Genomic DNA, 22,892 nt, shown 5'->3' with positions numbered 1-22,892 from the left:
TGTGCTTGTTGTTGTGTGTGTGTGTGTGTGTGTGTGTGTGTGTGTGTGTGTGTGTTTGTTTCTGTGTGTGTGTGTGTGTGTGTGTGTGTGCATGCGCCTTAGCCTTTGCCTATGCCTATGCGTAGTTCAATGTGAGGGCAGCTGACCAGACGATGGGAAACAATTTGGATATAAAAACAGCGGCAACAGTGACAGTGAGGCTCTGGATCTTTTTTTTTTTTTTTTTTTTTTTTTTTTTTTTCGCAGAAAGACAAGATCATACAGGAGGATGAAGACACTTCGTCGAATGAATACCCCACTCTCTCTTCCCATAATTCTCCTTCCCCGGGGGCGAGCATTTTTTTAAACAAAAGAACAACCGCTGAATAAAACATTGCGTTGTACAGGGAGGAGAGCAGGAACTTTGGGACTGCAGGCGCTTCATTAGGGCGATATGCCTTGCCCCCGTCCTCCACCATTTATATGGAACAATATGAGAATAAAAGATAATAATGACCATAATAATAGTCATGATATTTTATTACTCTAGCGAGAATGTTTCTCCGCTTTTACACAAACTGTGAAGATTGACTGTGGAAGATCTACCTGAGACCATAACCTTAACCAGCGGGGTTTTTAAAAAAAAAAACGTATTGTAAAAAAGAGAAAATAAGAAAATGAAAAATTCCGTTCATTGTTGGTTATGACAAATGTTTTTGAGGACTTGTGTCTTGTTTCTTATTTTTTTCCGTTGAAGATGAATTTACTTCCTTTCTCTTCTTGTTGTCTCCCTTTGCATTGCTTAAGTATCAAAGCTGATGGAAGCATAAGAAGTAAACCAATTTGGTAACTGTATAACTTGTAAATGTTAAAGAAGCTCTATTCAAAGGTTTATGATAAATGTTTTATGTTGGAGTACAGGAAGCACAACATACAGTTTAAGGTCTCAACATATAAAAATCCATTTTATATTTCTCTGCACATGCGTGACCGACTCCCACAGGCTTTCCAACCCAAGTCCACGTTTAACAGCAAGCTGATCATTTTTTTTACTTGTTACATTCATATTTATGGTGCAACCAGAACACTAAAGGACAGAAAAGGAACCCAGTCGAGAGTATAAATGAAATCTTTTATGAACGCGGACTGGGTTTAAGGTTCAGTTTGGTGTTGTGGTTGCTCAGCATATGTAGCCTCTCCAGTGGAAGCCTGGGCTGGTCTGAGTGGGTCATTTACATGTGTGAGCATAAAGATGTGTACAATAGGTGCGATAAGAAACTGACACATGTAAAGAAGATAAAACAGAGCAGAATGATGAGCATTTCAGGGCATCCTTATAAAACCATTACGGTCTGTATGACGTTAATACATTATCTGCTATTCATTTATTTTTCCTTTTGTTTATTTGTTATTTCCATAAGGCCCAGATCATAATGAATGTAAATGGAGTTCTGGGGGGAGTTCTTTTTTCTAACAGTCTTACTAGATGTAATGTTTTACTAAAACATATGTTCTTTGTGTGCTTTTGATGATGAGAACTTTCAGACTTTCATAGGTTGTTTTGGACACATCAAGAACATGAAGTTTGTCTGACCTTTGACACAGACTTTGACACAATTTCCCAAAAATACAAGCTTAGATAAAAATATCCATTAGCTAGCTGCTATATCCTCCTGTGGTATAGCAAGAAATGAAAAGCGCCAAAGTGCCCCGTGCAGTCGTCACTGTTGCTAAGTTTGGATATGAGTTCCTTAAGATATTTTGGTGACTGTTCCTTTTTCTGCCACCCTGAGCACCGGGTCAGTTTTCTGTAATAGCAGCTACACCTTAGTACAGTACATTAAAGATTCTAAATTACAGCTGGATTTAAATGAAAGAACGCATTTGATTTTTTAATTGAAGTAGTTTGACATTTTGGAGAACGAGCTCATTCGCTTTCTTGCTGAAAGCTGGTTAGCTTAGCTTAGCACAAAGACTGAAAACAGGGGGGAACTTCTAGCCTCTGAAGGTAACAAAAAGCAAATAAAATCATACTTCTCCAAAACTATAGCTCATAAATAAAAGCCTGAGTTTGCAAAATTCCTACTTCCTACTTTGAAATTAGTTTTGTGTTTGTTGGAATAATATCAGCATGGAGCCTTTCAAAAACAGACCTTTTTTTATTAAATTCTGGGTACATTCATCTGAAAAACTTTCATCTCTGTGAAGGAAGCACTGTCAAATTAGAACGGCGGCTAAGATTGGACCATTGTTTGTTTCCATGGTATTACAGCTCTCACTACGTTCTTTTTTTCCATGTCTGTGACATTGACACACCCGGTGTCAGCCTCTGCCCTTTGTGAGTCTGGGGAGTAGCTTACACTCAGCTCTGCTATATTTATTGATAAAAAGTTCTCTAAGCTACTTCAAAGTACAATTGAAGAGGATTAACAGTATTTGAATATGTAAACAGCGTTGTGTTTACTGACTTTATTTTGAACCATTTAAGGCTTCTGTAGTGGTGGTAGGTGTGCTCATAAACTAACGAAAATGGGTTTGAGATTAGTTTGAGTGGTGGAACTTGAATGTGTGGACGACAAGAGTTTCAAGACATTTCTGTGTGTGTTGTTCTTCCTACCAGCACACACAGTATTAAACATTTCTCACACCAGCCACTTATGTTTGACACTTTGTGCGAGAGTTTTGCAGGGGTGGTGATAGTGCCATGAATTTTAATAGAGGGTTACAAAAATAAAATGGCTATCTTTTTCCTCTTTTCTTCTTGGTGGACCGCTCCAGGAATCTATTAGGTTCAGTACTTTCATGATAATATGAAATTTAAACGTCTCTATTTATTATATAGTATGGGTACTGCAATCTAATTGTCAGGTAATGAATACTGCATTCTCAAATAGAGCATAGCATTTGTGCAGACAAAGTACTGAAGTCTCAACCTTCATGTCTTTATTAAGAGAGGATTCATTTACACAGCAGAGTCCTTTTCTGCTGCTCAGAGTCTTTCAGAGCTCGTTCAAACCGAAGAGCCTTTTCCCATCAAGTATAACTGTGTAACTGTTTGCTATAAATAGTCAAATTGTTGTTTTAAGTGTTTAAAAAAACGTGATAATCCACCATTAAATACAGTCAACACAAGTAAACACAAGCTGAAATACTAAAGCTTGCAGTTTGACAAATACTAACATTATACAGGTGTTAGGGTCAGTTGTATTGGGCCGCATTACATAGTGCTTGTCACAGTATACAATTTCCTTTGTAACACCGCTGAAAACAAAAGACAAGTCGATCATTATTACATGGGAAAAGGCAATAGCCATTCGGTAGGTTGGAGGAGGGAAGTACATTTTAAAATGCAGTTCCTACCTCCCTTACTGAGAAAATAGCACGTTTGACATTGCTGCCTTTGTTTAACATGAATGGAAAGCTACATGTAACGTCTTGAACTGAGAAGCACCAAGGAAACAAACAAGGTCTTGACTCAATGCTGTTGCATCCTATGTGAAACTGTGTGTTTTTTTTTCCTTTGTGCATTGACAAAAAAGGAACACAAAGGAATTATGCAGTTATGGATGAATGTACCCGGTGCTTACATTAATACCATTAAAATGGAGGCACTGTGGCATTAAAGGATGTGGTCTGTCAGGGTTTGTGCAGCCTGTAGATTGAACATAATTGCTGCAACATGCAGCGTGCCGAAACTGTTTCCCAGGTTCTGTGGTGAATTTGATTAAACCCATCCATGTGAGTTCAACCATGGCCAGTTGCTATGGGAGAAATTGTAATTTAAAACAAAGTATTGCCTTAATTCCTAGAAAGTGCATACTTTGTGATATTATAAACTACAAGTGGAAAAGTTGTAGCTTGAAGTCGTTTCACTTATTCTGCTGTAATGTAGTTTCTTGAAAGGTGTTTCTTCAACTTTTTATTCAGCTGTAATTTTAATATTTGACCTATGTAGTTACAGCTATAATTACCTGGTAATGTTACATTCTTACCACGTATTTAAATGATTGATACCTGGTGCTTCACGGGTCTCTAAAAGGAACAGGCCCAACATTTCTTATTGAGTGGAAATGTTCTCATTTTCTGTTCAACCTAAGAAGGGCTTTGTCACATTGTGCCATTCATCGCGCTATTTTAGCACCCTGAATAACCATTCAGTTACACTAGCGTGATATAATTACAACTGATAGCCCCAATAATCACTAAACACACCCTGCTTTATGGATTCAGCAAATTGGCGCCAACAGCGGGCGGAAAGCTTCTGCGGTAAAGAACGACCAGAATTGTCAGTCGCAGTGAATTTGGCAGTCAGAAAAAGTTTCCATATGAAGAACTCAAACAGGAACAAAATGTCTGTCGTATTAAACCTGACACATCACCACTGTGTTGAATGTGTTTTTCGAGAGTAAAATTGCCATCTTAATGCAGTGACTTTCTTTCACTTCCACACAGTGGCTAGGCGGTAGTGAGTGACTTCTCGACAGGAGGCTGACTGCAGTCTCACTAAATAACTGGCAGAGGTAGACACATTTCAGAGATCTCATTTTACTCTGTCAGGGAAGGAGCAGCGTGTCGCTGTTTGATGGCATGGCTGCTCAGTGTGACAACTTTACCAGTGGGAAAAAAAACTGCCGTCTCTTGGTACTTTATTGTTTCCCGTGTTGGAGTGAATCTCACTACTTCTCGATGGAATCACATGCCAGGAGGGAGCAGCGTGACTGCTCGCACACAAACCCCATTTTTACTTGTCCAGTTATTTGCCGTCGGTGCAGCAGGATGAGAAAATCAAGAGAAATCGCCAAAACACCCCACACTCCTCCACCCTCACATTTTAAAAAAAAGACACCTGGAAATAATGAGATTTGATGCTGTAACATCAAGGTTGTTGGGAAAAGCTGTGTTTCAGTGATGTTATTTATCTTGTTGTGTGCCGACACCCTGTAATGATGACCTGTCACTCTTCTCTGTTTTGTGCTCTATATTTATATATGATCAGGCTTCTTTTTCACTGTATTTCTTTGGATTTATCACCCATTTTTTGTGCCATACCTGCAACTAATGAAAAAATAAAGAAAAGGAATATTTTATGGGCTGTGTCAAATACATTTTCTAGAACACAGTAAAGTGCAATAGAATAGAACATAACGTCCCATATTATGAGCTTAGTGCTGTCACCCTCACCGCCTTGTTTCTGTGGCTTGCCTGTTCTTGACACTTCTGTCCCCACAGTTTTTCAAAGGGAAAGCCAAGTTATTCCCACAGTGACCACCTGTCTCCAACTCAAAGGGCTCGAAACAAAAGCTTTTGTGTTGTGCAAATTGTTCTTTTGACAGAACTCCCCAGTTTGTGGTTCTTCTGAGGAGCTAGCATGCTCGCCGTCCTCTCAGAGTTGAGAGCATGTGAGTGATTGTAGCAAGAAAAGGACATCTGAGGCAAAGACGGAGGAATAACAATGGTGTGTGGAGGGGCTTGAAAGTCATCCAAAGGTTAGCCAGCAGGGGCCTCCCGACTGAGGAAAGCTTATTGAGCGGGAGCTGCTGTACACAGCCTGAAATGACTTTTCTTCCTCTTTGATATGCTAAACACACAGGAAAACCCACAAACTTTTTTTATTATTTTTGAAAGTTCAAATATTGTATGTAAAATAACATGTCATTTTAAGGTTGCCTTTGGGTTTTTGAACAACAATGTTATGAAGTAATGGTTTTATGCATTGATTCCATTCGTGTTTGTTCCACTGATACACAGGTTACAGTATCGTGTCAAGAAACACACTCATTTTCCAACAAATGCAGTGAAGATGAAGATGCACATATGTAAGCATGGATGTAAACGCTGCAGGATTCAATCTTAGGAATGAAAAGAACAGAAACTTTTTTGCAAGAAACAGGGCACCTTATGCTAGGCTAAGCTAATGCTTCATGCTAAGCTAAGCCGAATTTCACATCTGCCTATCTTAAATTGTCTTCTAAGTCTATAGCTTTATATTTGCAGCGCAGGATTTCGCTTCACAGGAGTCCTCCTCAAGATGCTAGCTTGACAGTTGTGAGTACTAACAATAGTCATGTTCCTATGGTTACATGCATTATGATATTCTTGCATTCATAAGGATAATTTTGAGGGAGTCGATTTGAAAGGAGGCCTTCAGGCACAGGCTGTTAGTGTTGCCAATTTCGCAACTTTCTCGCCAGATTTAATGACTCTTGTAGCTAGTGCTGCTAGCTAGTTTTATTGGATAAGAACTGGCAACAATCTGCATTATTTTCAAAATCTCGCGTACTCTTGCTGGTTTCTCCAGTATTATCAACCGGAGCTTTAACTATAAAGATATTCTACCAATTTCCAAAGGTTATTAAAAAGACCAGGCTGCATTTTTTCTGTTCATACAATACTGACAATTCATGTCAAGATGATCTCTTTACACTGTCTTGGCTTCCTATTCCTTGCTGTAGGGGCTAATAGGCAATCTCATCCAGCTGGCTTTCCCCAGGGCCATGCTGCGTCCATATACCCTGATAGGCAAGTTCTTTACTGGGACTGGAGGAATCTGCCAGTAGTGTTGTTTTTCTGCACTGTACCCTGAGGGAACAGCGGGAGAGTGGTATTGTTTTATGCAGATTTTGTCATCAGTCTCCCTTTAGCCTCAGGGCTTTCCTAAGGCTGCCCACCAATTTAGAGAGTGCTATGGCTGTGATGTGTTCGGGCGCACATGTGTGTGACTGTGTGCAACATGCTCACATGATAAAACATTTCACTGTCACAATAAGATTTTATTAGCATCAATGTGTGTTTTCCCTGACAATCTATGATGAGCAATCTGAAACGCAGCTTTCACCTTTAACTTCAGGTTTATGATGCCCTGCTCTGTAGAAGCGATGATGCAAGCCTCTTTACAAATATCCAAGTGGTGATCTTATTAAGTTCGTGCAAATTCATGAAAAAAAAAAAAATTCCATCAACACCACACCGACAATTACTGTGAAGGGAACGGTCTGTAACTAAAGCACATTTATTCAAACGCGTGTTGAGTACACAATCCACACGTTGTTCCTGCACACAAGGTGCTAAAAGTAATCTTACAGTGCTTTTAAGGCTCCCTAAAGTTTTCTCGTGGCCTTTATGATCTTGTTTTATCCAGCGAGCCCTCTGTGAAGCGTAGCAAACCTCTTTTTTGTCCGGATAATAAGTCACTCCCATAAAAAATTCAGATTGTTTCTGCGGCTGATAACCCCTGGTCGCATTTGGCCTTTAAAACCCCAAGCACTTTCAATTACCCCTGCTGCATGTCCCATTCGTCCACTCCCTTATCGTCCTCCCCTCCTTTGTCTCAGCCAGCCAGAGGTTGCCCTGTAGAGCCGCATTAGAATGCGCACCTGGTATCTCAACTAGTGAACAATGCCGTTTTACATTACATTCTATTCCCTTTTCTCCTTGCCATGCACCGCAACAGCACTTTGTTTACAGGCACTGCTTTCCGGGCGGATGGGAAAATGTCATGGAATGCTAATGGCCTGCTAATGCTCCCCACGTCAGTCAAACAATGTCTATTCAGTTATGCCAGTGTTGTCAAAGTCATTTGGTGACCACATATGTGGCCGAGGCACTGTTGCCAAAATTATCAATTAAGAGACACTTCTCATTTGCTCACTATCGACACATGTTATGCTTAAAACTAATTTGTGTCCGCTGCGACAATTAAAGTTGATTGCTTTCAAGAAAAAAAAAAACCACATCAACATTGTTATTTCTTCAATAACAGAACTAAGAGAGCCATGCAGCAGGGATTTTATTTGGTTTATTAGCTGGGACACTCTTTGTTGCCTCAGAGCATCTTTTTCCCAACTTAATAAGCAGAGTTATTGTTTTTAAATAGGATTCAAAAGTTTTCACACAAGATCAAAATAATCTGAAAACAACAAATCCAGGCAACAATATGAGTCGAAGCAGTCGGTGAGGCATTGCTTTGTTTTTTTCTCCTTCAACACCTGCATCTGGAGTACAAAGATGTCAGCATCAACAGTAACTTAGTAATTAGCATTTCTTCTGTCATAAGCAGTGATTTGCCTCTCCACATGCATATGAGCACCTCTCACTCAACCCATGGCTCTGAGACATCTCCGTGTCCTCTCATGGATGTTGCATAAATTAATCCCTCTCATGTGATGCCATCTGAGCCGTGTTGATGCAAAAACTTCAGGCTGAATAATTTATCCGTCTGCCCTTCGGAAGCCGGCGCTCGCACCGGGTGCCACCGCGCATAACTAGGAGTTCTCATCACAGACCTGAGCCCGCTGGCATCCGCTCAGACATCTGTGTCGTGTGATAAGAGCACACATCATGGGAGGAAGGCATCAGATCTTTGTTTTAATTGTGGCCACTAGATACATTTCCAAAAAGGGGGAGCCTAAACAGCAGAGTGGTCACCTTTTTCCACATGTGCACTGCGCTGTTGGTGCACTTTATGCCTCACCTCTTAGGGGGATTACTTCTGCTGTACTGCAGTATTGAGTTCTGCATTGCGAATGCAGGACAGATCCAGAGCACTTTCACAAAGCGTACGCCGTCTCATTGTTTTATCCTTGCAGGTAATTAAACAATGGATGAAGAGATTCTGAACATCTGCTGATATTCTGCCTAATTCCATTATGATGACAATGAGTGTCAAAATGTATCACAATTCTTATATTTCCGTATTATAATACCGACTCGTATATAAGATGGATTGTCTCCGGAGGGTGATTCTACATGTAGTTTCCACCCTCGGGTGTAGCAAAACCTGCTTCTGACAAACGGAAAGTTTCCCAGAGTTGGTGAACACTTTTCTTAGATGAGACAAAAAGAAATCTGTTCAGTCACATTTATTGTTAATTAATTCTCAATGCAAATGAGACGTCTAATTAGACTTCTGCCAGTAAATATTCCCATCAGCATCCGTTTGCAGAGCGTTCTCTTTGTCATGTATATATATACTCTCAATGTATAGTTTCATTGCTAGGGATTAAGAAATGAATTGCTAAGGCTTGAGGATTAAGACGATCACTCCTCATCCTCCCTCATCAGTTCTATCACGATCACAATATTTTTCTCTGGATCACTTCTCAAAGAGCTAATTGACAAAAAGCGATTTCATGTGCTTTGTTTACTAGTAGGCTATGAGTGTAATGCTTATGAGCTGGCTCGATAATGATTACTGCTCCCGTGCATATCAATCAGGCTATTCACTTGCTCAGTATGCATTGTGTGTTTATCCAAGCAGCTCTTCAGGGGTTGCAAGGCTTTTCATTACTGTTAAAGTTGCTGATACGGATCAAAAGAGCGTAAATCTGCACCCAGTATGTCTTCCACGTCAGCGAGGAAACAACCGAACATTAAACTCGCCACATTCACTCACTCCGCTGCCCCCTCAGACATTTGAGTTTCCATTCTGAGTAAGGTTGCATGCAAGGTTGTTCATCATGCGGAAGCGGGCGAGCCCCACCCAGGCCCTTATCCGCCCACCGGATGAGCCGCTCGCGCTCTTGTTCCCTCTGATGGAGTGCGGAGCGCGGAGAGCAGTCATCAGATCTGTTTTGCATCACCTCGCAGGACAGAATGGGCGTGATGACACGGTTGACCTTTGGATCGTCTATCAGCGCTGACGTCTCTCTCGCAGAATAAGAAATATTGCATTAGCACAAATGACCTTTTCTCATCACCACGTCCTGATTACACCATGCCACGAGGATCCACCCCCACTGCTCCCTTATCTCACTGCACTTATGAGCGGTCACGCCATTTAATATGAGTCCAAGAAATTATAATTCAGAGTGGCTTCAAATGCCCTGCATCAAGTGGTCTCACATTTGATTTGGCCCAAAATGTGGGGATTGCTTTTCTTTGAAGGAGCCGTATTTAATATTCTGAACACTGATGTAGCAGTAAACAACCATTCGCTTTGTTGTCGTAGCCGGTGAGACCAACTTGCTAGCTCACGACCGTCGCTCTGCACTGCTCTCATATGACGGTTATAGCTGATAATGTAGTCCCAACCGACAGCGCCATCAAGGAAGCATAGCACCCACCTACAGTTCCTTCTCAGCTAAACTCCGTTAGCTCTGCCTGCAATTCCCCCCATAGTTTGCACTATAAACGCTGTTAGCACCGTTAGCTTTGAGCCGCCGGCCTGTCGCGGACATGTTGAGAGCCGTTCAGAGTCAATCAAAATGCTCCCAATTTCTGATCTTGCACCTTTAATTTTATTCTGCGTTTGACAGAGGCCGATCGTACACTGTGGAGGCAATGAGGGAATGACTCGTATCGCAGTTCAATGAAGTCGCACACCCTTTAAACCAAAGTAGGTCAATCAACACGACACAGAGCCGGGAGATCATTTTCAATTTTCACTCTTTGAGTCAGCATGAAAACAAGTGATGCTATGACACACAGTGATGAAAGTGAGGCGGCTGTGGCACATGAGGTAGAGCGATTGTCCCGTAACCACAAGGTTGGTGGTTCAAACCCCTCTACCGGCAACATGCCGAGGTGTCCTTGAGCAAGACACCTAACCCCAAGTTGCTCCCCGGGCGCTTCATTGCAGCAGCCCACTGCTCCTCCGGGATGGGTTAAATGCAGAGAAATAATTTCCCCATTGTGGGACTAATAAAGGCTTGATTATTATTATTATTATATGATTGTGCATCAAATCACCATAAATGTGTGAAATGTTTCACTTGATGACAACCAATCTAGAGCATAGAAGAGTTAATGTAGTGTAATATGAATGAATGCAAACAGGAGCAGTGCTAGGTGTTCATTTCCATCACTGTGTCCATTCTGTATCCATGTAGGCGTGTTTATGTCCACATGATGAATCTAAGGCCAATAATCACTCTCTTATTTGCTCCACTTTCATCTTGACCAACTCCTTAAGGAAATATGAAGCTCTTTAGCTGCTAAATGCTCCAACTTTGTCTGTCTTCTGTTTGGTGCTGGGTAGATACTGTACATTGGATTTGTCTGCTTTCATTGAGAAATGAATCAAAAACAGAAAAGTTGCAGGCCAGAAGACTAAACGAAAAAAATGAAAGATGCTAAAAGCTTTGTAGAGCTGAGAAAAATGTCTAAAATTTAAAATGTATATAACTGCTGAAATTCAGCAAGTATCTGAAACTCCAATCCATAATTTTCATCTCCTCTTTTCATCTGCGCCCACCACTCAGGGTTCTGATGTCACACAAGTGTCCTTTGAAGGACAGGACACGAAACAGAGTACCTCTCAGCATGACGATGACAAGTTACACCAAGCTATTATCTCCTTTATTTGCATCTGCCAAAACAGACAGAGAGAGAGGTAGGTGGATGGATGGATGGATGGATGGATGGATGGATGGATGGATGGATGGATGGATGGATAGATAGATAGATAGATAGATAGATAGATAGATAGATAGATAGATAGATAGATAGATAGATAGATAGATAGATAGATAGATAGATAGATAGATAGATAGATAGATAGATAATCCTCTATCCCTCAGAAACAACATCCCTCTCTAGCGTTCACATATTTCACTGGGTGGCTGAGCCCTCATCTGTATGTGAGTTGACTGGAAATAGTTTGAAAAATGTAAGTCTGACAAGTTCTTCTGATCCCTGGTTCCACTTAACAGGTTGTGTTTTTTTTCCATTCCTTCGACCCAATCCCCCTCACAGCTTCGTAAACTAGTTTTCACCCTGACAAAAGCCTGACAACTCAGGAAATTCAATTGGTTTTATTTTGTTTGTTTCTGTCATGGTTGCCGTGGAACTGTGCTGGAATGGTAACTCTGTGGCGTGTGCTTTATGTGAAATCATATTTATCAAGCTGGTCAGATGGATTTGCGATCCGTCTTCAAAAGCGGGCACTGTGTCACGCCGCGTGACATGGCATTCGTTGTGTTTTGTTTTGTTTTGGCCGGGGAGGCAGGACTTAGTTCAATGCAGCTGCAGTGGTTATATTTTGTCATGTCTTGTGGAGAACAAAGCATCCTGTGCCAGCTTTTCTCCCAGAGGACTAAACCTTCTGCTGGGTGAAGGAAAACAACAAGGAAGACAGAGTGCCTGAATCCTGTAGCCTGTAGACCAAATTTCTTAACTGCAAACAACTTGACAATATATTTGCTAAGCCCAAGCTGTCAAAAAATATCAGTACTTATTTTAAGACATGCTAGAGGTGTCCACCACCTGTTAGTCCACCACTTTGGATGGATGAATATGAAGTTTTGAATGTTGATGGTCCAAAGAGGATGACGTCTACTCTTTTAACTCCAGTGCCACTAGGAGGTTAAAAGTTTAGTATCTTTTAATGACACCAATTGGATGAATTGCCATTTGATTTGTTACAGATATCCATGGTGCAGAGAGGATGTGTCCTAAAGACTTTGGTGATTTTCTATTTTTTCACCCAGCCCCACCAGCAGGTCAAGGTTTTTACTTATCCTTTGAAATATCTCAACATCTACTAGATTGATTGAAACTAAATGTTATACTGGACGGATATTCATGGCATGAACCCCAGACAATGAATCCCATGGATGTTCCCCTACTTTGATGATGCGCTTGTCTGACTCACCAGATGTAGACTGCAGTTACACGCCTTCCATTGGCCGCCTTTTGCACCCAGCATTTCCCTACCCTTCCGCTGTCTGTATTGCAAGACGATTGTGATTGGTTTAAAGAAATATAAACAAGCCAAAACTTTTTTTTGATAGAATGATAATGTGTCGAGCCAGACCTTTCTTTAGCGCTGACACAGTGCCGCAGAGATCTGGTCTAGCTGCAGTTATCATTGAAATATCTCAGCAACTATTGGATGGATTGTCATGAAAGTTTATCTCTGTTATGATTCTAATGACTTTGGGGATCCCCAACTTATTGTGTAGCGCTATCATCAAGTAAAATTGTATTCTTTGCCCAATACTTTTGTTTATATTTACTTTTAAATACATTAAAACTGACATTAACCATACTTTGCGTTTCGTGACAGTTGACAAATGCAATAAGATTTGTACAACTATTTGTGCATGATTCCACTTGACAAATATCCAGGGGTTGTTGCAATGAGAACCCTATCATCAGCATGTTAGCATTGTCATTGTAAGCATGTTAGCATGTTGGAGCTTAGCATTTAGCTTAGTTACCTCTGTGCATAAGTACAGCCTCACAGAGCCGCTATCATGGCAGCAAAATCCTCCCTAATCACCTCTCTGTGTTATTCTTGTTCCTCTATCAGTTACTTTTACAAGTTATTAGTCACCTTTAACTTTCAGTTTACTGCAAACTTTGCTGTTATTCATTTTCCTAATATTGACAGTCTGTGGAGTGCAGTCAAGTGTGAAATTTTAATTGTGTACTGAGATCCATCTCCAGGTCCCTGGGGTAAGAGGTGGAGATGTAGATCTGGTTCAGTGAGGTTTTCACTGCCTCAAGCGCCTATTGATCAGTACAGAACTCTAAATAGTGGGGTTGTGGACGATCGCGGCAACCTCCTTGCTCTGCTGCTTAAGCACACACACTGTTTTTAAAAGATAAAGCCTTTTTCTTCTTCCACTGACAGTGCTCCAATAAAGTTAGATTATTAAAAATCACGGTTCACTAAGAGGGGAAACCAGGGATCATTTGAAACCAAGAATGGAGTAAGTCGGACAAAAGGGGGTGAGGAAAAAAATGTGTGGGCGGTAGGCAGTGTACCATAGCTGGCTTTCTGACTTAAGAGAAAACTATTCTTCGTGTAAAGGAATTAATCCTTGTATTGTACAGGAAATTCTTCCCGAATGAGCCGCGCTAAACTAAATTCAGGGCAAGTAGTCTGGTCTGAGAGATTTGTGTCGACATTAGTGTGCGCTCCAGAATTTACAAAGACACAGAAAAGCACTTGGAATAACATTTTGCTTTCAGGAACTTAGGATGGATTTGTATTTTACGTGCTGCAGAGGGGCTGGGCAATCACACGACAGCACCGAGGCAGCCTGAGTGTAACAAAGGGTAACAGTGATACTCCGGCTGCTCCGCTCTCCCTCCTCAGAGCTCTGGTGTAAACATGGAGAGCTATTTTTGGTGCTCCTCGGGTGCAGGTGTCCAATTATATTTCACACTCTTGTGAAGGTGCACTGAGAGGCTGCATGGGGATTAAGTGGCCCTAACTCACTTTACTGCCCCTCAGGGGAGCCGGGGGGATAAAGGAAAAGAAAGAAAGAAGAAAACATAAGAAATAAACAGAAAAGGAAAGAAAAGTCTGGCAAATTCTATCATTATCTTGCTGATTTCAGTTTGACAATATCTCCTAGTCAAATAAAAAAAGAGATACTTTACTGTCTTTCATCTTGCACAAATGCCACAGGACCCACAGGGGATGCAATCTCAACATCTCTGACTTTAAGCATTAAGCTACTCTCCATCAGCCATAACCTTTAACCTCTGAGGCACACCTCGATGCACTTTGTTTGGATTGTGAACACCTGAGCTTTTCTTACAGTTCAGGAGGTCATTGCTGAGACACTTTGCTGTCTCCTGGACAATAGAGGAAAGTATTTGTGAGTGCTGCAGAGTCTGGTTTTGAGGGCTTGGAGGTACCGGCTGAGGGCCAGGTCAACTCAGGTGTGAGGTGAATTTTTAAGCATTGGAAGCGAGCTCAAAGAGACACAGAGGTTTGTTCCTTGGCTATTTGTTTACAGCTTGTACACATTTTCCAGGCCAGATGCTTTGGGATCCTTTGGGCTTTATTTCAGCAGTGCTTCTTCGGTTATTTTTATTTGGTGTGTGTTTGTGTGTGTGTTTTGCTGAGAAGGAATATGTTGGTGGGTGGAGAGAGGATTTCGGAGGTGTTGTTCCTGTAGGTGCCTAAATGTGCTCCACATTCTGGAAGAAAAGTTTTCTTAAAATCAATATGTGCATCTGCTAAAGTAAGGCTCCTCTTGTTTCTGTGATTTTAGTTATTTTGTTTGTGTATCTGCTTAGCACATTAGCACAGAAGAAAATATAGACTTATTTTCATTTTGTTTGTTCTCAGCGCTGAATTCTGAGATGTCCTGAGGAGCACAAAATAATCTGAAGGTGCACATCCTTGAGACAAATTGGCACATAGGGAGCAATGCTGGGAGTATATCAGCAAAATAAATGCTTCTCCAACACCAGCACAGTGACAGGCCCAATCCCAACTATGCTCTAAGGCTCCAGCAAAAGTGACAGGACTGGCAATCAAATACACACCATCACCTGCACTGAATTTCAAACAAGATTGTCCATTTGGGAAGCCTAGAAAGAAGCTTTTATCCAACATGAAAAAAATCAAGCTGTGCCAGAGGTAGGGGATTGTATTTCTTTCTAAAAGAAAAAACACATTGTTCAAAGAATTGAAGTATCAAATACTTGCTTGTGCAGCTGGCAGAAGTGCAAACTTGCTGTATAACTAATAAATGCTCAAAAAAACATTTCTAGCGTTCCATCGCATTCTGTTTACACCCTTACTGGCCAGTTAGATGGTTTCATTTAGAGTAAGAAAGAAACCAATGACCCAAGACAAAGTACACTGATAATAGTTAATCGAGAAAGTGCCAGTTGTTCAAATTGTGGAGAATTCAAAATCAGCAGACGGCAGTTTGGGAGGTCAGTGTAGCTGTTTGCTAGGTAGAAGTCAAAAGCTTATAGCCTGCTTCTGTACGAAAGAAGAGAATCTTTGCTTTCTTCAAACAAAACTTCTAAACCCTTGGTTACCACATGGAAACTCCTATTCACAATATGCTTAGCATTTGGGTGGTTAAGTCACAGGAACACAGTTGCTTGGCAACTGCAACATGGACCACGAAAGACATTTCTTGTTGCTAACAATTTAGCAAGTTAGCGAACTGGTAACATAATGCAGGAAATATAAAGGCATAAGAAAAACCTATCTTTTATCTTTTACCGGAAGCTGTCATGGCCTCTCTGAAAACATCAGCAAACAAGTCAAAACAAGGAGCTTAAACAAAATGTCCACTCTTGTGAATACCACAAGATGAGGACTCTTCTGTTAAACACGGTTAACAGACAGCATGTGTACATGCCTTCTCAGAACTGAAAGCCTGACAGTAGCAAAAATGAAATAAAGGGGCTGAGAGGAGCAAACAATTAAAGCAAATTCTAAAAACCTTGTTATAATTTCCCTTTCTCCCTCTTCCCTCTTTTCTTCTTTAGCCGTAGAACAAAGGGATGCTTTTGTAATTGTAATACTTCAAATTCAGTGCAACAGAATGCTGTTAATTTCAGCATCATTTATAATCTTTTAGAAGCACCCCAGTACCAGGTGACAACCACCAGGTCTGAAAAGTAAAGCCAATGTGGAAGTGCCTTAAATCTGCATTCTCTTTAATGGCCATCAGGGGGCGACTCCTCTGGTGGAAAATGGAAGTCTATTAGAAAAGGCACTACTTCTAACTTGATTTATTACCTCAGTAAACATTGAAAATATAAGTTTATGGTGTCAGTCGCTAGCTTAAAGTCTTCTCCAATACAGCATGATGTTAGAGTAAAATAGACCATAAAGCAGGGTATGTTTTAGGGCGGGCTACCTTGTGATTGACAGGTCCTTTTTTTGGTCTTAAAACTTTAACCCTTTCTCAGTGTGTTCATAACAGTTAATTGTAGCCATTTGGGTTGCCTACATTTTTTTTATTTTTCAGCAGTTGGTTCTATTTAGCTCTGCCCTCTCATGTCACTAAGGGTGCAAAAAAATAAGATGGCGGCATGCAAAAACAAAGATGGCGACGACCAAAAAGAAAAACTAAACGGTTCAAAATACAGTCACAACAGCCACTTCTTACATTACACTACAGTCATTTAGCAGACGCTTTTATCCAAAGCAACTTACACTCAGTAGCTCAAAGCTTATATTACGTATCATTACATATCATTCACCCATTCACACATACTGATGACAGGCTACCATGCAAGATGCCCATCAGACTCTAACTAACATTCATACAACATCCAGTCCACACCGATGGCAAAGCCTTCGGGAGCAACTTGGGGTTAAGTGTCTTGCCCAAGGACACATCGACCAGGTATCGAACTGCCGATCCTCTGAATGGAGAACGACCCTGCTCTCCACTGCGCCACAGTCTATGTCTAGTATTCAGATTCTCCAGTTCCTGCTGCATAATTCTTGCACTTTATTCTTCGAGGCCTCACAGAGGCAATTTGTGGAGACAGGCTTGTTAACATCTCTAGCACATGCTAGTTTTTGCCACAGCATGTCCCGGGGCAAAACTCACACATTCATGCAAAGGTACAAATCTCAATAATCACCCCTGTCACTTCTCATTAGCACCCTAAAAAAGTAGAATTTCAAAAGCTGTTGGAAACAAGTGTGAAGCTTTATTTACTTCAAATTCATCATCACCCATACACTCCTGATATAGACACAGGCCAGAGCTGGATTAGATATTGAATGACAGCTAATCAAAGTACCCCATCATTTGTTGGACACTGATCTTGTAGATCATAACATATACAGCCTACATGACTAACTTGACTTTATTGTTTTTGCAACATGTTAACTGCTGTAATGAGCATTACATGCCAATACTAATGCTCTGAATTTGTCTCCAGCTGCAATATTAAGTGCAGGGCAATGAATGGAGGACTGTGTTAGAACTGCCTGTCACTATGCACAATATATGCAGCTACAAAAGGCTGCATAAAATCATTGTTTGAATTTTGAGGACTATAATATCCTGTGATAGTGAAGCATTAGGTTAGTATAATGCACGATCCAAGAATCATTTTATATTCATAATTCCAGCCATTAGTGATATTTCACACTCAACTCTTGATTCAGCCCTTCCTCTGTATATCATTTTACTAGTAATTTAGTATCTTTATACTGTGGATTGCTACTTTTACTTTGGCAAACTGAATATTTCCTCCACCTCTGAGCATATACATCATTTCCACCATGGTGGTCACAGCCAACATCCTAATATGATATATATAATGATAATAATTCACCACCCTCTGTGGTGTCTCAGACAGTGATATTTGATTCTATGCTCTGCTTTATGGCAGCCCCACTTCAGCGTTTTGGCTGGGACAGTTGTGTTTCTATATAAAAAGCTGCCAAGCGGAGTTTTAAAATGAGACTTTATTGGAGATTTTCATTTAACTTACAGTAAGTCAGTAAAAACCAGACAGCTGTAAAAAAAAAAAAAAAAAAAAAAAAAAAGAGGACTCTCGTGAGATAGCACTGTTTTCATTGACCTTCCAGTTGATAGAAAAGGCTCTAAAAGAGGACATTTAAAGTAATTCTTTCACCCGGTGACAGTGTGTCTTGGCTCTTATTTCTCCTCTGCCAATCAGCGTCTCATTGCTGTGCTCTGAAGCTGTCAGCGCAATTGGTTTCGGCTCTCCTCTAAACTTATTTGCCTTAGGGCCACCTTTTCCTGTCCTTTCACTCCATTTCCCTCTTTCATTAACCTAATCGCTCACAGTCTGATTTCCCTCCGCCTTTTCCCCTTCGCTAGTCCTCTGGCCCATCCCAGAGGGGACTATTGTGAAGGTGAGTCAGCCGATTAGCGTCCAGCTGATGTAGCGTCCCTCTTCCAGATACGACCTCCATTGTGTCCCAGCGGCCCAACACCACGTACAGCAGGGCTGGGCCAGTCAGAATGAGGCTGGGTGACGCTATGGATGACGGATGGTTAAGAAGCAGACTGTACTGATGCAGCACGTGATGAGGAAACCATTAAACAACCAGATCGATCACACTTTCTTCATTTATTCTCGATCAATCAACACCGACTAGCACAATACCACAGAAACTTGGAGAATAAGTATTAAATTAATGAAATACTAAGATTTATGAATCGCTAATGTAGAAGTTAAATAACAGATTTTGAGGCTATCTTAATGACCGATTAGGCCATAAAACTAACAACGCTGCATTTCCAATTACATTGTTTTATACAGTAACATAATGTTTTGTGTCCCTTCAAGTAAAGTGATGCATTGTTAAAGTGGTTACTTACTTGTGAAGCCTTAATTACTAAACCATTACCTGAATTAATTACATTGCTCCTCAAGTAAAATAAAACATCATCCTACCAAAATTATAAGTAGAATCCATTTTCAGTTTATGACAGAAAATTCTGAAAATATATTACAATAATCGTTTCCCGATTTTTAGCTTAAAATGTACCCTAAAAGGCACCACACACCTGGTTACGCTCACAGAGGTTTTTCACTTGTTGTGCTTAGTTAGACCTCAGATTATGCTTGTTTAACGTTTCACTCACACTGTAGAGAGGAAAATGCAGTGTCTCTTCTGATAACTTGTTTATTTCTGTTTCCACAGCCTGCAATCTTCATTATTGCATATTATTGCATATATCTGTAATAACCTGCAGGGCTGGAGATAAAAAATGAGCTCATTAGCTAACTCTGACATATTTACATTGAGGGTTGGAATTGAATTGTTGATTAATGTGTATTGTTCCTGGTAAATGAATAAATATTTCATACTATTGTTGATTGAGAACCTTGAACACATACAATTAGACAAATTCAAATGTCATACTTCCCACTATGCTATAGTCTCCTTGAGTTATAGAGACACCTAAAACATTTCATTTGGCTGGGTTGTAAGTGTCCTAGTTCCATTGTTTAAAATCATACATCAGAGGTGTTTTCAACCTTGATGAAATAGCTCTCATTTATACGATCAAATATACAGCTCTTTACTGTGAATGTTATTTATTAGCTGAACCTCATTTTAGTTCTTGAAATGTTTAAAGTCCATGAAACTGGGAAACCACGGCTCCTTATCATTTCATCTCCAACACTTAAATAGTCCTGAAATCCTGATTTCTGTGTATGTATCTCTCACTTTTTACCTTTTAACACTTTTACCATAAGTGTCTGAAAGGAACATTATATTTGAAAAGACTGGCAGCAACATTTTGAAAAGTATGTTGTTGTTTTTAACGAACCTGTGTTTAATTAAACACAGGATTAAAGGTGCAGTTTGTAGGATTTGGGGGCAACTAGTGGCGATGTTGCCTGTGTTTTGTGCTCTTTTAATAAAGTGTCATCAATAATTATTAGTGTCACAACGGCTTTGTGTTTATATTTCCCCATACTGCCACCCTCCAGCAACATTCCCACTTCCCAAGGTCTCTTCATCTGTATTGAGATTTATTGTCATTCCTCACCTGTCCACCAGATGCCCTCAGAGTTTTTTATTCCTGGTCACCTGACTCCCACATCCTCCTGCTCACCTGTGTCCCATTTCCTGATCTCCCTATCAGTACACGTAGCAGCCTCTTTTTCTCCACTGTCAGTTGCCAGATTGTCAGTGTTGCTTAGTGCCTAGATTTCCAGACATCTATACCTGGAACCGGAACCGGAACCCAGAACCTGGGACTGCTTATGTGCCTACAATTTACCTATAAATCCCTGAACTGTTTGTCTTTGCGATTGTCAACATTTGGGTCCTCTCCCTCGTTGCTTTGTACTTACCTGCATGAAATGTTTTTAACTGTACAGAAAACTGTAAAACTTAAGCAAAATACAAACACTAAAATGCTATATTCTTCTCAGTACACCAGGATATCCGTGCTCCCGATGGTGTGGTCATTCCTCCTCATGAACCGTCTCTTCTCTGTTGGCTTCTCGTGGCCCAACCACAAAGTAAGATGCAGGTTTTAATTCCCTCTGAAAGAAGCACACGTAAAGTGTTTGTGGTTTGTGTTTCTAAGTGTAGGTTCTTTAGATTTGTCTTCCTTCGGTAGGCAATGTTTTTGGTTTATGTTCACACATTCTTGTTAAAACCACAAATTAAAATCATGTTATCTAACATTACACTAACATAGCATAAAAGCTAGTTTGTTGAAGCTATCCAAGGCCACTTCTTCAGGCTACCCTTCCATTCCTTTATAGCAGAAGGCAGAGGTGTATGACATTACCCCATTTAACCTTTGGCAGGCTGTGTTACCACATCATTTATCATTTCAAGTGGCAATCAATTAGATTTCAGTCCTGGTTGATTTGGATACAAATCATATATACTGGTGGTAACAGCGAATGTGGTTTAATACAGCAGTAGTCTGGGACCTGTTTAAATGCAAAAGAGAACTGCAGAACAAACTATTTCCATTTAGGTAAATAAGTCAGGCTATGACCGACCTTTTTCCATCATTCTGGGAGAGACTGTGATCTGATCCATGCTGCACACGGCATGAGTCTGCAAACAGCAAAAGTGAAAGTAGTTGGAGGTGTGCAGCCCGTCGCCTGCAGCTTCTCATCTAACGGCTCATTGTAGATGTGGTTTCTTGTTCCATTACTTCCTTCAATATTTCAAACTGATCCGCTGTCAAAAAAATGCCAAGAATGACTGCTTTCCTGTTTTTATAGATGCATTTTTGATGAGCAATGTCATGCTCACTGACAAACACATAGCATTTATTGTGACAACTTCATATTTAAAGTCAACTCATGTTTTGTCAGTTTGATGCTTTTAATGTAAAGCTGCAGCAGTAGGAAATGTTTGGTTTGCTTTGGCAGTAAGATAATATATAATTATTTATTTATTTTAACGAGAATGTCGCCACAGACACCCAGTTCATAACATGTAAATGTATAAATATTACAATACTTTTATAAGTGGGCCAAGGGCTTAATCACCATTGTGTTACCTCTCGCAGAAATAAATAGAGACTTAACAGATACGTTTTTCCAATCAAAATCTTTGCAATTGCTACTTTAAGCACCGGAAAAATGGGACAAAACTGTCGCTAGTTATGGCAGCTTCACAGAAAGAAAGAAATGGGGGGAAAAAGTCCATAATTAAAGCAAGAAATCATGGAGGGCTCGGAATTTTGTGGATTTCGTAATTACCTTTGTCTTCATCAGCACAGCACAAATAAAAGGTGATTTCTGAAAAACTGGGTGGTAAAACAAGTTCAAATTTATAATGAATTTGATAAATATGTTCTGAAATTTAAACTTGATTCAAACAGAAATTTTGGGTTTATCTTTCAACAATGTCCCTTGTGAGAGCATCATCCTTTAACAGTGGCCGGTGTGTCAGGAATGGACCCCACCCATGAATGATAGTGCTGCCTGCGAGCTCCCTGAGGCCTCCGAGATGCCAACGTTTTTAGCTCCTTATCGACATCTGTATCTACATGCGCTTGCAGCACACAAGATAACATTCTTCTATCTCCTTCTTACCATCTGGTTGTTGCGGTCACCGAATCCCTCAGGCGTCAAGAGAAGTTGCACAGCAAAACAAAGCTCCCTCCTCACTTTTACTACCCACAATGCAGAGCAGAGGCCACTGAGCGGCTTAGCAGGCTCGACTTCAATCCATCTCAGCAATAATGAACCCAGCTCAGACTTAGCTCTTATTAAATTCAATTGGATGTAAATGCAAGCAACTCATCTTATTTGTGCAGTAATTCTGCAACATTACACCTATTGACTGCCATTACATTTCTTTATGGACTTTTTGAATGTGTGATTGGAATGAGTTTGAAAGTTTGAGATGGTTTTCATCTGTATTATTTTAAATTATTCATAACAGTGCTCATCAGGGAACGGCTTTCTCTCCATTACATTATTGGTTTATGCAAAGCAGGGAGCGTGTGCGTGTGCGTGTGCGTGTGTGTGTGTGTGTGTGTGTGTGTGTGTGTGTGTGTGTGTGTGTGTGTGTGTGTGTGTGTGTGTGTGTGTGTGTGTGTGTGTGTGTGTGTGTGTGTGTGTGTGTGTGTGTGTGTGTGTGTGTGTGTGTGCATGGAGTTAAGTGGCGAAGGCTTTTCTTGTCTGCAGCTTTGAGTCTATTTGGTTGAGTGTTTGTTATTTTTTGGAGACAGCGATTGGCTTGTAATTTGGAAATAAAGCAAAAGTGTCTCATGAGTTGTGAAGAA

Source organism: Anoplopoma fimbria, chromosome 18 (assembly GCF_027596085.1).
Source record: "Anoplopoma fimbria isolate UVic2021 breed Golden Eagle Sablefish chromosome 18, Afim_UVic_2022, whole genome shotgun sequence".
Lineage (NCBI taxonomy): Eukaryota > Metazoa > Chordata > Actinopteri > Perciformes > Anoplopomatidae > Anoplopoma > Anoplopoma fimbria.
The sequence above is the reverse complement of the archived record's forward strand: the minus strand, read 5'-3'. Positions refer to the sequence as shown.